Source organism: Choloepus didactylus, chromosome 7 (assembly GCF_015220235.1).
Source record: "Choloepus didactylus isolate mChoDid1 chromosome 7, mChoDid1.pri, whole genome shotgun sequence".
NCBI lineage: Eukaryota > Metazoa > Chordata > Mammalia > Pilosa > Megalonychidae > Choloepus > Choloepus didactylus.
Genome location: NC_051313.1, coordinates 107,575,628 through 107,591,647, shown reverse-complemented (window position 1 = coordinate 107,591,647; position 16,020 = coordinate 107,575,628). Strand labels below are relative to the sequence as shown.

Here is a 16,020-nt window from a genome sequence, read left to right as displayed (position 1 = left end):
ACTGCTTTTTTTTTTTTTTTTTTTTCCTTTTTCCTTTAAAATAAAAATGAAAAGAAAAGCTCTGAGTCTGGTGTCTGATTTGTGCTGCTGCCCTGGATGCATGGACTGGGGTCCAGCCACCCTCCACTTTCTGTTTGGAATGCCTGTCAGCGTCCCTACCCGTCCTTGGGCAGGGGACTTCATGCTTGGAGCCCTGGTTTCTCCACCAGGGAGAGAGTGGGTGTCCCGGGCGAGGCATCAGGGGGATCTCCCAGGCAAAAGGGGCCTGCCACTCACGTGGCCACACCACCAGCCCACCCCCTCGGACCCTTCCCCTGGGTCTCTGTCAGCTCTGCTTCCCACCCCTGCCCTGGGGAAATTGTGGGACAGAGACACAGTCCACACTCTGAATCCCTGAAAGTGACACGGGGCAGGACAGAGATGCAGGGGAGGAAGGCTGTGCACAGCCATGAGTTCTACCCTGGTCCAGGAAGGCTTCCTGGAGGAGGAAGGGCCCAGCAGAGCTGCTTCCGGAGAGGGGCTCCCCGCAGGCTGCTCTGGAGAAGAAGCAAGAAAATGGGGCTAGAGTGGTTGTCAAATACTGTCCTTACTATCCGTTATTTGTTACTGTTGTTGCTACAGTTTCTTGAGTGCTCATTATGTAGCTGGAATTAAGCTCGCTCTGGTTTGCTGTGCAGGTTACAGGAGGTAAAGCAGATGAAGTGCTCACTTGGCCGAGGGCCTGGCACCCAAATGTAAACTATAATCAATGCTACTTGTGGTCATTAAAACAGCCCTAGTGCTTGCTTCGGCGGCACATATGCTAAAATTGGAACAATACAGAGAAGATTAGCATGGCCCCTGCACAAGGATGACATGCAAATTTGTGAAGCGTTCATATTTTTAATTTTTTTTTCCATACAGTTGATTTAAAAAAAAAAAAAAACAAGGAAAAAAATATGTAGAGCCCCCTTGAGGAACCTGTGGAGAATGCAAGGGTATTGGCCTACCCCACCTCGATGGTTGCTAACATGACCACAGACAGGGGACTGGTGGTTTGATGGGTTGAGCCCTCTACCATCGGTTTTACTCTTGGGAAGATGGTTGCTGCAAAGGAGAGGCTAGGCCTCCCTATAATTGTGCCTAAGAGCCTCCTCCCTAATGCCTCTTTGTTGCTCAGATGTGGCCCTCTCTCTCTAGCTAAGCCAAATTGAAAGGTGAAATCACTGCCCTCCCCACTACGTGGGATCAGACACCCAGGGGAGTGAATCTCCCTGGCAATGTGGAATATGACTCCCGGCGAGGAATGTAGACCCGGCATCGTGGGATGGAGAACATCTTCTTGACCAAAAGGGGGATGTGAAAGGAAATGAAATAAGCTTCAGCGGCAGAGAGATTCCAAAAGGAGCCGAGAGGTCACTCTGGTGGGCACTCTTATGCACAATTTAGACAACCCTTTTTAGGTTCTAAAGAATTGGGGTAGCTGGTGGTGGATACCTGAAACTATCAAACTACAACCCAGAGCCCATGAATCTCAAAGACAATTGTATAAAAATGTAGCTTATGAGGGGTGACAGAGGGATTGGGAAAGCCATAAGGACCATACTCCCCTTTGTCTAGTTTGTGGATGGATGAGTAGAAAAATAGGGGAAGGAAACAAACAAACAAACAGACAAAGGCACCCAGTGTTCTTTTTTACTTTAATTGCTCTTTTTCACTTTAATTATTATTCTTGTTATTTTTGTGTGTGTGCTAATGAAGGTGTCAGGGATTGATTTAGGTGATGAATGTACAACTATGTAATGGTACTGTGAACAATCGAATGTATGATTTGTTTTGTATGACTGTGTGGTATGTGAATATATCTCAATAAAATGAAGATTAAAAAAAAATAAATAAAATAAAACAGCCCTACACAGCAGGTATGTTTCCTTCTTTTATGGCAAGGACACTGAGGATCAGGGAGGTTATGGAGTTTGTCCAAGGTTATTGGTCTGAGAGGGATCTTGAAAAGTCCTTGCTCAGCATCCCAGAGGGAGTAAGTCTATCCGTCTGTCCCCAGGTCCCATCCACAGGAGTATCTGAGGTCCTCCCTGAAAAGCTCCCCGTCTACCTCCCAGTTCAATCTGTTCCATCCTCCAAGACCTGGTTCAAACTCACCTTTTCTAGGAAGTGTCCTCTGACCTCTCGAGGCCCCCGTCCAAAGGCCTGCAGAGCCACCTGGTCAGCACCCCCCACCCAACCACACACACAGAGTGTACTGAGTGTGCAACACAAATGGGAGACCTGGATTCCCGGCATGCCTCTGTTCCTGACTCTCCGTGCAGCCCTGGGAAAACCCCTCTCCTCCCTGGACCTTGGTTTCATCAGTAAAGTCGGGGGTAACCCCGAAATCCCCTTGCAGCATCCTCCTGCCCACCTCCACCTACCACCAGCACCAAGAAAAGGAGAAAGTGAGTCAAGGAACTCCCAGAGAGGCGAAGAGGAGAGAGCTCAGAGGAGGAGCAGGGAGGGAAGAAGCACCACGACGGCCTGCAGACCGTCAACAAGAAACAAACGACACGCAGTGGGGACAGCGTGGAGGGCAGCGTTTGCGGGGGGCTGGCGGTGGGAAGAGGGCGGGGCCAACCACAGCTGCGATGACGGCTGCATGCTTGGTCCAGGCCTCCGCCTCTGCGTGGACATCTGACCCGCGGCCCTGCGAATGCAAACTCCCAGGTGGCATCCGCGAGGTCCTGGGGCCCGGGGAGCTGCCAGGCTGAGAGCGCGGGAAGCAGGGTGCCGCCCGGTGGGTGAGCAGAAATTGGTTGTGAGTTTCCAGCAGGGAGCAGGCACAGCAGGTCCCGGAGGCCTCAAGCAGCAGTCTTGCACTCAGGTCCTCCAGCCAACCCCCCTGATCCCCAGCAGTCCCTGTGCTGGGGATGCCGTGAGGAGCATGGCCGGTCCTTGCCTTCCGGCACCCATGGCCTGGGGACAAGGCAGACAGTCAGGAGTGCTCGCTGTGTCTAGCTCTGTTCTCAGCTTTGTCCAGGGGTTAACTAATCCTCAGAGGAGCCAATCCCAAATTTATAGATGAGGGAGCTGAAGCACACAGCTGGGGGCAGCAGAGGAAAATGGATGAGAGCTGGGGCTTTAGGTTCAAATCCCTGCTCAGCCACTTACTAGCTGCATGAACTTGGGCAAGTTGCATCGCACTTCTGGACCTCACTTACCCAGTCTGTAAAATGGGAATAATTATACCATTTCCTTGAGCTTTGCTTTAAGGATTAAATAAGTGGAAAGGCCTTAAGCAGTGTTTGGCACATAATAAGAACTTAATAAACTACAATTACAATTCTTAGAGATGAGGAGATTGAGACTCAAAAAGTGGGGAGGATTCTCCCCAGGTCAGGCTGGAACAAGACTCTGTGATTCCATTCAGTTGCCTGAGCTTTCTCTCCATACCCAATACACTGCCAGGCAGGGATGAGGGCACCAGGATGGCCTCAACAGTCCCCGCCCTCAGTGATATTACATTTAGGTGAAAACTGAAATACAGGGCAGAGTCTCCAGCTCAGAGTTCACGCTTTCCCGTGGAAAGACACAACATCATATAGTCAGACCAGTGGCCTAACCATGCCAGCCTATAGTCAATCACAGAGGACTTCTTGGGGGAGGTGACTCTGGAGTTGGTTTTCAAAGGAGGGGCAGAGAGTTGAGACCATCCCTGGAGGCCCAGGAGCAAGGCCAGCCATAGCACACTTAGGGCCCAGCTGGTGATTTCCACACCCTGAACAGTCACTATGCCCCCTCCTAGCTCAGGCACTGCACCTTGTGCTTTATTATACAGATTCTCATTTCACTCGCACAAGCCCTTGTACAGAGAAGGAAACTGAGGCTCAACAAGTGCAAGTCATTCATTCACAGTCACACAAATGGTAAGTGGAAGAGCCAGGATTCGAACCCTGTTCTTACTGGTGCCGAAGCTTTCCTCTGCACCCCATGCTCAGATGCTGTTATCTGAAGAGGAGTTGAGCATTCAGTGGCCATAGTGCCTGTGAAAGAGGGAAGAAGACCTCATGGGAGTCTGAAGAAGGTGAAGGTGTAGATCTCAGAATGGAGTAACTGGCACCCTGGTCAAGATCCTGCAAGGATATTGAGCAGCTTCGAGAAGGAGTGAAGCTGTGAGACATGCAACGAGGTGAATGGATCCTGTAGACAGCATGTTGAGTGAACTATGCCAGAAACAAGGGCAAACACTATTCAGTCTCACCAATATGGACTAACTACAATGTGTAAACTCAGAATTGAATCGTAGAGCACAGCTTATCAGGGGAAAGCTTACTATAATGGTCTCTAGATTGTAAGCTCTTACAGCAGTCACATCTATTCCTGAATTGTAATGGCTATTTCCAGATTCTGAGATGCTGATCTCTTTGTGTATAACCTGATCGATCCCTGGAACTTTGGGTGTCTGTGTGACACCTGAAACTCAGAGCTAGAGCTCGGCAGATATGAACTTCAGTATTAGCACATACAGAAACTGTTAAAAAAGCTGAAGGCTTTTAGGACAGGATGGTGGCCTAGAGAGGAGTGGAATTTAGTTAGTCCCCTGAACAACAACCAAGAACAACTAGTAAATAATTTGGAATAACTGCTGGGGGACAAACGTGACTGTCCACACATCGTACACCAACATGGATTGAGAGGAATGCCTGAGATCGCAGCATAAAATCTGTAAGTAAAAACTTCAGAACCACGCTGGAAGCCCCCTCCCCCCATGGTAGGCTGAGCTGTAAAACCTCGCTGTGGTAAAAAGCAGCATTCCTGGAACAAGAGAATATAGCTCAACCTAGCTCCAACTAGAGTTTTAAGTAACAAATGTGGACTGCTGAATACAAGCTACAACCCCCTAACAAGCAGACAGAGGCTTTTAGTGATGAATGATCTTAAAGAATGAGAAGACTCTTCTGTCCCAGGAAGGGGAGCCCAGAAGACCAGGTGTTACCTCTGGCTGATGGGTGAAACTGGGGGGCCATGGACTGGCTCTGAAAGGGGGCTTTCTGTCCCTTTCTTTCTCTCTCAACCTGAAGGGCTCAGCAGAGAAAGCCTCAGCCATTTTTAGTTCGCAGTGCTCTGACACAGACAGGGGGTTAGATAAGAGAGTCAGAGAGACAAAGGAGCTATTCAAATGCAGATGATAACTCCCTAGAGGGTTAAGAGGAAGGAGGGGGGAACAGCTTTACTACAGGTCTTCCCCTTCAGAACCAGACCCCAGAGCCTGAGGGATAACAGCCAAAACAGAAACTAAAGGGGCCACACCTCCTTACACCAGTCAGGACTGACAGGCTGACAGGCACCACCTGCTGGGCAGGTTAGGAAAAGCACAGCAGCTACAGACATCACAGGAAAGTCTGTCAATCTCTAAGACACACCCACAGGGAGACTTGAAACTGAATATAACCCCATTCTGAGATCTGAACCCATTCTGGTCTGGGAAAATCTGATTGGAGTAACCAAGGAAACCAGATGCCTAGACAACAGTAAACTACAATCTACACTAGGAAAAATGAAAATATGGCCCAGTCAAAGGAACAAGCTCAATCAAGATACAGTTGAGATATTGTTTCATTTTAATGAAACAATCTATTAAAGATTTTCAAAGAAATATGCTAAATCAAATCAAAAACTAAATCAATGAGATCAGGGAAGATATGGCAAAAAAGATGAAGGCTATAAAGTAAACGCTGGGCGAACATAAGGTAGAAATCAAAAGTTTGATAAAGCAACTAGCAGAATCTATGGAAATGAAAGGCACAACACAAGAGATGAAAAACACAATGAAGACACAACAGCAGATCTGAAGAAGCAGAAGTAAACACTCAGGAACTGGAGAACAAGACACCTGAAATCCTACACACAAAAGAGCAGATAGGGAAAATGGAAAAACATGAGCAATGTCTCAGGGAATTGAACGACAACATGAAGCACGTGAATGTATGTGTCATGGGTGTCCCAGAAAGAGAAGAGAAGGGAAAAGGGGCAGAAGCAATAATAGAGGAAATAATCAATGAAAATTTCCCATCTCTTATGAAAGACATAAAATTACAGATCCAAGAAGCACAGCATACCCCAAACAGAATAGATCTAAATAGACCTACACTAAGACACTTAATAATCAGATTATCAAATGTCAAAGATAAAGAGAGAATCCTGAAAGCAGCAAGAGAAAAGCGATCCATCACATGCAATGGAAGCTTGATAAGACTATGTGCAGATTTCTCAGTAGAAACCATGGAGGCAAGGAGGAAGTGGTGTGATATATTTAAGATACTGAAAGAGAAAAATCACCAACCAAGAATCCTATATCTGGCAAACCTGTCCTTCAGTATGAGGGAGAATTTAAAATATTCTCTGACAAACAATGAAAGAGTTCGTGAGCAAGATATCTAGTCTACAGGAAATACTAAAGGGAGCACTACAGACACATAGGAAAAGACAGGAGTTAGAGGTTTGGAACACAATTTTGGGTGTAAGTACACTGAACAAAGATGACTGTGAGTCTGATTGAAAGAGGAAGGTTAGGAGCATGTGGGACACCAGAAGGAAAGGCGAAAGATAAATACTGGGACTATATAACTCAGTGAAACCTAGAGTGCTCAACAATTGTAATAAAATGTACAGATATGTTTTTACATGAGGGAGAACAAATGAATGCCAACCTTGCAAGGTGTTAAAAATAGGGTGGTTTTGGGGGAAAAATACAATCAATGCAAATTAGAGACTGTGGTTAACAGAAACATTGTATTATGCTTCCTTTAACGTAACAAAGGCAATATAACAAAGGTAAATGCCTATAAGAGGGGGACATAAGGGAGGGGTATAGGACTCTTGGCATTGGTGATGTTGTCTGACTCTTTTATTCTACTTTAGTTTAATTCTATCTTTCCTTTTGTTGCTTTTTAGTTGTCATGTTTTTTTTTCTTTCTTTCTTTTTCTTTTTCTTTTGTCTCTCTACCTTCTTTGGCTCTTCCTCCTTCTTTGTGGAAGAAATGGAAATGTCCTTATATACATAGTAATGATGGTGGTGAATACATAAATACATGACTATACAGGGAACCACTGATTTTTTACTTAGGATGGAAAGTATGGTGGGTGAACAAAACCATCTTAAAAAAAAAAAAAACGGGTTGATGAAGAAACCTTGAGGGCTCTATATTGAGTGAAATAAGTCAGACACATAAAGACAAATATCATATGGCCTCACTGATATGAACTAATTATAATATGTAAACTCATAGACATGAAATATATGTTACCAGGAAATAGAAGAAGGCTCAAGAATGGGGAGTAGTTGCTTATAAAGGGCAGAATGTTCAACTAGGGTGAACTTAAAGCATTTGGAAATGGACAGAGGTAACTGTAGCACATTATTGTGAAAATAACTAACAGTGCTGAATAGTGTGTGAATGTGGTGGAAAGGGGAAGCTCAGAGTCACATATGTCATTAGAAGGAAAGGTGGAGGTTAAAAGATGTGAATGCATAAAGCAGTGAATCTTGTGCTGGGCAATGTCCATGATTAACTGTACAAATATTGGAAATCTCTTTCATGAACTAGAACAAATGTATGACACTATAACTAGAAGTTAATAATAGAGGGGTATATAGGGAAAATATATACCTATTGCAAACTATGTACTACAGTTAGTAGTATTTCAACATTCTTTGATCAACAGTAACAAATGTACTATACCAATACTATGAGTCATTATTGGAGGGGGTTGGTTAGGGGTATGAGAAAATTTGAGTTTGTTTTTTTTTTTTTTTTTTTTTTGGTCTTTATTTCTTTTCTGGAGTAATGAAAATATTCTAAAAATTGAAAACAAAATTAATTGTGGTGATGAATGCACAGCTGTATGATAGCACCGTGGGCAATTGATTGTGCACTTTGGATCTTTGGATAATTGTATGGTATGTGAACAATCTCAATAAAATTAAATTTTAAAAAAAGCTGAAAGAGAGTCCAGACTTCAATTAGAGATATGCATGAAGCAGATCTGGTTAGGACTAGGGCAAATCGGGCCAAAGGGTAAAGGATGATACTGACTGTGTTTTTAAACTTCAACTTCCATGTGAGACAAAGGAAAGAGATGTTTATTTAGTGCAGGATCTATATTTCCTAAACAATTTAACTCATATAGTTTGTTCAAATACCATAATTACATGGATCTTTGAATAGGAAGTGAGACCTGGTAGGTTTGTATAGGTTAGTGTGAAATAGCGACATCCCAAAATAATTTGGGCAGAGAATAAAAATATATATGCAGGGGACCCCTGAGGAGCTGGGGGAGAATGCAGAGGTGTTGGGCTTCCTCACCTGGATTGTTGCTGATGTTCTCACAGACATCGAGGACAGGCGGTTTGGTATGCCGAGACCTCTATCTTGGGGCTTGCCCTTATGAAGCTCATTACTGCAAAGGAGCGGCTAAACCTGCTTATAATTGTGCCTAAGAGTCTCCCCTGAGTGCCTCTTTGTTGCTCAGATGTGGCCCCCTCTCTCCAGCTAAGCCTACTCACCAGAAGAACTCACTGCCCTCCCCCCTACATAGGATCTGACTCCCAGGGTTGTAAATCTCCTGGGCAACACAGGATATGACTCCCAGGGATGAATCTGGGCCCGACATTGTGGGGTTAAGAACATCTTCTTGACCAAAAGGGGGACGCGAAATGAAACAAAATAGTTTCAGTGGCTGAGAGATTCCAAATGGAGTCGAGAGGTCACTCTAATGGGCATTCTTATGCACTATATAGATAACCCTTTTTAGGTTTTAATGCATTGGAATAGCTAGAATACCTGAAACTATCAAACTGCAACCCAGTAGCCTTGACTCTTGAAGATGATTGTATAGCAATGTAGCTTACAAGGGGTGACAGTGTGATTGTGAAAACCTTGTGGATAGCACTCCCTTTATCCTATGGATGGATGAGTAGAAAAATGGGGGCAAAAACTAAATGAAAAATAGGGTGGGAGGTAGGGGATGATTTGGGTGTTCTTTTTCACTTTTATTTATTATTATTATTTTTACTTTTTCTGGTATAAGGAAAATGTTCAAAAAATAGATTGGGGTGATGAATATACAACTATATGATGGTCCTGTGAACACCTGATTGTACACCATGGATGATTATATGATATGTGACTATATCTCAATAAAACTGAATTAAGGAAAAAAAAAAAAAAAAAAGACCCCTCTAGGATAAGTGGTTCCCAGCTCTGTGACACCATGTATCCTAGGAGTTAGGGATTACAGGGCCCAACCCCCAGCCCCGGGGAGTCACAGAGGAGCCATCAGGAAACCTGTCCCCTGGGCACTGGGCGCACATCGGGGCACTTCTATCCCCTTCTAGGCCCTGCCAGGCCTTCTCTTGCAGGAGCAGCATCGTGTGCACATCTGCGGGACACAGCCTGGGAAAGCGTCTGGCTGCCGGCTTCAGGGGCAGACCTGGCACGGCACACAAGAGTGTCTGGGCAGCTGTGGGGGGGAGACGGTCAATCAGTGGGAAGGTGGCTTTTGGGAATGAGGATGCTTTCAAGATAAAAAAGGCAGGTTGGGGTGTCAGGGACAATCCCTTCCTGGAAGGCTTGTGCTAAAGGAGAGGGACTCAGAGCTGCGCTGAATGGGGTACAAGGCGAGGACAGCCAGCTGGTGGGGGGTGTGGGCCTGCCTATCCCCACAGATGCTGGCGAATCAAGATGGCAGAAGGAAAGGGACTGGGTTACTGGCAATGCCAGTTTATAGGGAATGAATGGGAAGGAGGAAAAAAGGGGAAGTAGCTGTTAAAATGTACCACTGACCTTGGAATCCCACTGCAATTTGAGAGTTCTGGGGTGGGGGGTGGGGGTAGCGATCTCTTCTCCCCCTCCCACCAGAACCTTCAACTGCCAAGCACCATCCTAGCCACCAGCATGTTTCACTCCACAGGTAGGTGCTGATGGAGGCTTGTCCCACTCCCATACCTCCTGCACACGAAGGCTGTTTCCCCCACCAGACTGAGTGCTCCCGGAGAGTGGGGACTGAAACTCCTCCACCAGACTGGATGCTCCCTAAGGACAGGAGCTGGGCCTCTTCCTCAGACTGTTTGGGAAAGACCAGGCCCGTGATGGTCAGACTGGGCAGCAGGAAGCAGAAGGGGCTCTTCCTGTGTCTCTCCACTGAGAGGGTGGAATTGGGAGAGAAGAGGAGCCTGGGGAAAGTGTGTTGGGAAGATCAAGTGGCCATTAGAGAAATAAAACTCAGGCATCAGAGAGAACTTCTCCCAAGCCTGGAAAAGCAGACCCCTCGGTCCAGAAAGCTCAGCCCCTAAGAGGGCAGCAGAGGCAGGCCCATTAAGGGCAAGCAGGGAAAACAGATTTCAGGACCTGGTAGAGATTGTCCTGGGACAGACAGGAAGAGGGCTGGGCTGAGAGCAGTTATTCCTGGGGAGGGGGCAGGCAAGAGGTCAGAGGGCAGCCAACCCCCGACAGCAGAAGGGCTCAGGACTGCACCCCACCCCCAGCCTCAGAGGGCAGCTGGGACCCACCATAAGGGGTACCATGGGGCCATCGGCCCACAGACCCAGCCTCCTGGTTCCTGGGCCCTCACACACTACCCTGGAAGATTAGGCCAAGCCCTAGGAGGAGACCCCCAACCCAGTGCTTGCTCTTCAGAAGTTCCCTAACTGAGAAGTCTAGATAATGTCTTAGTTTCCTCCCAGCTCCAGACATCACGCTGTCCATAAAAATACAGGTTCTCAGTATGATGGAGGAGATGCAGCATTCTGTAGGAGAGCTTGATGAGCCGCTTTCTACAGCAGGGCAAGTTCTGGGATGGCGAGTCCCTCAGGCCACCCACAGACAGATCGGGCCACATACAGCTCCCATTATGTGCACAAGGGCCACTCTGCTTCCTCCAGAACCAGAACCAGGGATTGGTACTGGAATCACGGGCTGGCTCTGGGCAGAGCTGGTGAGGGATGGGAAAGGGGCCAGAGAGGGCGCCAGGAGATCCCACCACTTCTAAATGGCCTTTTACTCAATTCAGCACTTGCCTTGTTCCTGCTGCCCTTTAACTGTTTCTGGGGCTTCTGAAAAGATGTTTCTGCCAGTTCTTGCTGGTTGTTCAAAGCTTCGATGGGGGGCTGGGAGCCCTGAAGCGCCTCCCTCCGCCATCTTGGTTGGGGCAGGGCCAGCACCCAGAATCTTAAGCAGGTCTGGGGTGGGTCATGGGCTGGGTGATGCTCATGAGCAGGGGAGGGAGGGATCCAGGGGGACGAGAGAGGCGAGATTTTCCCCTCATTGCCTTGGTCTGCCCTCTGAGGTCCTCCAGCTTTCTGGGACACCGGTGTCTTCTGTAGCTCTTCCAGACCCCCAGAGACCTCAGGACCCTCACTCCTGGGGGCAGCCAGGGCAAGGACCTGGAGTGGTGTGGGTGCCCTTGGCCAAGTCACGTAGCCCAGGTTTCTCACCCTTGTGGTTTGGGGCTGGATAATTCTTTGTTGTGGGGCCAGCAGCCCTGGCCTCTACCCACTGGATGTCAGCAGCTCCCAGTTGTGACAACCAAAAATGCCCAGTATCCCAGGGCGGGCATAATCCCCCCCACCTCGCTGCTGAGAATGGCTGGCTGACTTAACCTCTCTGGGCCCACCCCGGGCTCCACCCTGGTCAGACAGGATAGTCTTTCCTGCTCTGCCAGCTTCACAGGGTAAGGATCAGATGATGAAACAGAGGAAATTTTCAACATCATCCCTTGCAGAGATTTTTTAACCCCTCCCCCTTAATCCTCTTAATCATAAGGGTGCTCCACTCTCCACCCCTCCCGTCCCCCTTCCACAGTCCGTCACCTGGCTCTTTGGACAAAGAAATAAGCCATTTATCCTTCCATCTGCCCCCATTCCTCATACACACAAACCCCCTTGAATCATTTTCCTGTCTGAGGGAGTGGTAAGAGCTGCTTCTTCCATTTCTAAGAAAATCTCAGAGGGCTCGGGTTGGGGAGAGAGGGCTTGAGGAAAAGGGAGGGAGAGAAAAGGTACATGCACTATGTGCTCAATCTAGCAGCAGGAATCTGACAGCAAACAAAACAGACACAACCCCCTGCCTCCGTGATCTTTCATTCTAATGAGGGACACAATAATAATATTATATATGTGTGTGTGTGGCACAAATATGTCGGGGACAATAGTAAGAAAGGGAGTGGGGTCAGGCAGGAGAGAGAAAACATAGACAAAAAATGCTACAATGCAAAGCAAGGTGTTCATTCTTGAAAGCATTTCCGAGCCCCTGTTGGGAGTCCGGGTGCCGTGGGAGACAGAGGGTACCCAGAGGCAGCTCACGGCCTCGTAGGGGAGACGGACCCATCAGCTCAGTGCTGGCAGATAGCAACACATGCCATAACAAAGGAAAGTGCTGGGTGCTAGGGAGGCCCCAAACTCTGCTTGGTTGAATCAGGGGGGCTTGGCAGAGGAGGAAGCATTTGAGCAAGGCCTGGACAGCTAGGCAGGACTGTTCTCAGCGGATAAGGTGTATGCATGAGATCAGGGGTGATTTCAGAGAGGTCCAGAGATGGGCCAAGTGTGATGCAGCTGAGGCAGGTAGGCCACCCATGTGGGAAGGCTGGGCCAGAGGAGGGCCACCTGGCTAGGCTCTGCCTGCTGACAAGGGGAGAGCCATCCTAACTGCTTGGGGAAGGAGGAGATATAATCAGATTTGCATGGGATAGGGAGAGAGATTGGAAGAAAGGGGCCAGTAGAAAATTCTTCTGGCCTAGATTTTAAAATGACTTTTGTATGGAGAAGTTGAGGCGAGGGGAGATGAAGTACCATGCGGGAAGTGTGGTTTCCATGTCCCCGCACCGTGAAGTGGATCTACACAGGGACAGCAGCATCGTGGGCAGTGTCACGGGGCAGGGGCGGGGGGGATAACAAGAGAATTGTTCAGGGAGCGGGTTTGACAATAGAAGGGGTACAGTGAATGAGTTGGGGGGTTTAGTTCTAGGGAGATCCCCAGGCTTCTGGCTTGAGAGAGGGAAGAGGAAGGAAATGGGCTCAGTTTGGGACCTGTGGAATTTGAAATGGGGTGGGGGTAGGGGGAGTGGAGGGAGGGGGTCCGGGAGACTGTTGGATGGGGTGTGGTACTCAGGAGAGCTAGCTGGATAGGCAGGGTCTCCCTCAGACTGGAGTACTCAGGGAAGGGTGGGCCCAGGCTAGAGGCGGCCCTGCTGGCAGAGCTATGTCCTAGAAAGAGCCGGAAGAAGCAAGGGGTTCAAAACCTCACTTGAAGGGGCAGTGTGGCAGCAAACCCGATGAGTTGGAGAAGGTCTTCAGGAGCCAAGAACCCATTTCCGGGGTTACCATGGGGTCCAGGAGGTCCCCACTAATGATGGTAATGGAAAATTAGGGTCCTATGAGGAGACTTTCTGGTGCAGGGCTCAGTGGCTGTTTTGATATGAGATGAGGGTGTGTTGGAAACTTGCGGTCCTGGGAGATCAGGGGTCGTTTCCAGAACTCAGAAAGTTCTGAAGAGGCTCTGATATGGGACAGGAGGATGGGTTTGCTTGGTTGGGACAGAGGGAAGAATATCAAAAGGTCACGTTCACCAGGAAATCCCCTGTAGATGCCCTTCATTAAAGATGGCACATGTGAGCTAAGCCTTCCTGCTGGGGAGAAACTATTCCTCTCACCAGGCAGTGGAGCGTAAAGGTTACCAGCATCGTCTGGGGTCTGGAGTTAGTCTTAGTCCCACATCCTTACTCTGTGACCTTGGCAAGCTTCTTAGCCATCTGGGCCCCTGCTCCCTTTCCTGGCCACTGGGGTGTTACATGCACCTATTGCGTAGAACTCCTGTGCCCAGCCCCGGGGAGCCCCTCAGTGCTGCGTTAGCCTTCTAACTATTCTTGTTCTCTTAATCTGAGGGATGAAGGTTACTGAGACCCCCTGCTCTCGCCTCTGAGGACGTCAACTCTCCACTGGCTCTAGCTGGGTCTCCCCTCCAAACCCTCTTATCCCTCTCCGTTGCTGCCCTCCCTTCTTTTCTTCGTTCTGGGTTCCTTCCACACTTCCAGCCCCAACTGGGCTCTGTTGAACTTAGACCACAGCCTTCCTTGCCTCCATCTCTTCCTTACTGCCCTTTCAACAGAAGTTGTTGAGATTGACAGGGGGGCAGGGAGGAAGGCCTTTTTTGTGGGTGTTGGTCTCAGTGGGAGCTGCCCCTCACAGTCAGGGGTGCACCCTCCTTGTGGGAGGATGTCCTTACTATGGCTCTCATCCTCATCACCTTCTCACAGCCCCTCAGAGAGGGGTTTATGTCTCTAAACCTTGGAGACATAAGCAATCTGTCCTCTGTCTCAAGGCTAGTCAGGCGCTCTGCAGGGGACTCCAGATCCAAGGGTCTTGCCAACGCCCTATAGCTTCTCTTCTCTTCACATTTTCCATCCCTCTTCCAGGACCCCCCTCCCCAGGCAGAGACCCGGAAGTGCATTTTCCAGGCTGAATGGGACCATCCCTGGGGGGACCGATGATGGGACCTAATGCCTCACACCACAGAGAGAAGGACAGGAAAGGGGGTGGGGGCTCTCAGCCCTTCTTTCCTAAGACTCTGGGGGCAGGGCCCAGTGGACAGGAAGCAGTAGAGAGCCCCCAGTCATCTCCTGCACACGTTTGTGGCTAGAGGGGATGGTGCTTGGAATTTGCAGAGGAGTAAGGCATGCTTGGCACCAGCCCAGCTTGCCGACTGGGGGGGATTAGGGGGTGGGTGTCAGATTTGGTCTGCCAAGGGCCAAATGCAAACATGCAGAGACCAGCCTTCTTCTGGACGGGTTCAGTAACTGGGGAGGGGAGAGGAAAAGTCTGGGAGTGGGGAATGGTCGCAAAAAGAGAAATCCATGGACGTTGTGCTACTGACCCTCACCCCATCTTGCAGATAGTTTCCCAAAAGTTTGTAGACCCTCAATCATGGGGCTCTGGGCAGGGTGAGGGGTGAGCTTTGTCTTTGAACATGTCCCCACCAGGGGACTCTGTCTAGATCTTGGGGCAGGTGTGGATAGGGTACAGCCTCATCTCCAAGAGGGATCCTATGCCCCCCTCTCCTAGTAGGAGCCAGGCATTGGCTTGCAGTTTTACCCTTACTCTTCTCCCCTGTGCCCCTGCTTTCTGAGTTAAGGGCCAGGATTGCAGGACTCTTATTTGAGGGGAGGGGTTGAGAATCCATATCCTCCTTTGCCAACCCTGACCCCCTCCTCTCCTCAGTGTGCATTCCCCCACTCTATTTCAATCTCTCTTGGAGCCCCTCATATCTTTGAATGCTCCCCAAAACTGAGCTCATGGGTAGAAAACAGCTGGCTGGCAGAACATGTGCAGCTAAGGGCACTCCAGGTGGGCGTGGCTGGGGTCCACAAGAACAAGGCCAAAGGGGACGAGGAGGGTGATCGGTGGCTCTGGCATGGGTGAGGTAGTGGGGGTGCCCTGGCCAGGTCCCCTCCCAGCTAGGCTGTGTGCCGACTGCTGCCCACTCACCCAGATGGCCGGGCCTGTCGGCTCTAGAGAGCTCTGCCCAGCACCGCCTGGCACCATGGTGGGAATTCCTCCCGCAGAGGGGGGACAGTGGCCACCTCCTCTGCCGCCACACTCTCCAGATCTGGCCCAGGGCCCTACTCCTCAACTTTCCCTCCCCATCTACCTTCCAAGAGGCCAGAACAGAGTCTACTGAGTATCTCTAACCAGACTGGATGCTGAGGGTTTGCCCTGATGCAGTGGATTCCGTGCTAGAGTTTACCACTCCCTGGGGCTCCCTTGCCTGGGGACTTAAACAACATTTTGGAAGCTTCTGGATAAAATGTGATTTTCAAAGTTGATTCATAAATCAAGTCCTGGGGAGTTCTAAAATGGTAAAGCTGATCAGCAGAAGAGCTAGGAGGAGGAGGCAAGGGAGGGAGGGGAGCAGGGTTATAGGTGGGGCCCTGATGTCTTCTAGAGCTGCTATTTCCTGAGAGAAAGAGGGGGACTGAGGGAGGACAGGTCTTGGGGTG

General features: G+C 49.1%; 1 non-coding gene across 1 annotated transcript; it reads left to right on the top strand.

Annotated features, from left to right (window-relative positions):
* The first annotated feature begins 778 nt into the window (after positions 1-778).
* On the top strand, positions 779-885 carry LOC119541047. Its single transcript, XR_005218178.1, has one exon. It is a non-coding gene; the product is annotated as a U6 spliceosomal RNA (small nuclear RNA).
* The last annotated feature ends 15,135 nt before the right edge of the window (positions 886-16,020 follow it).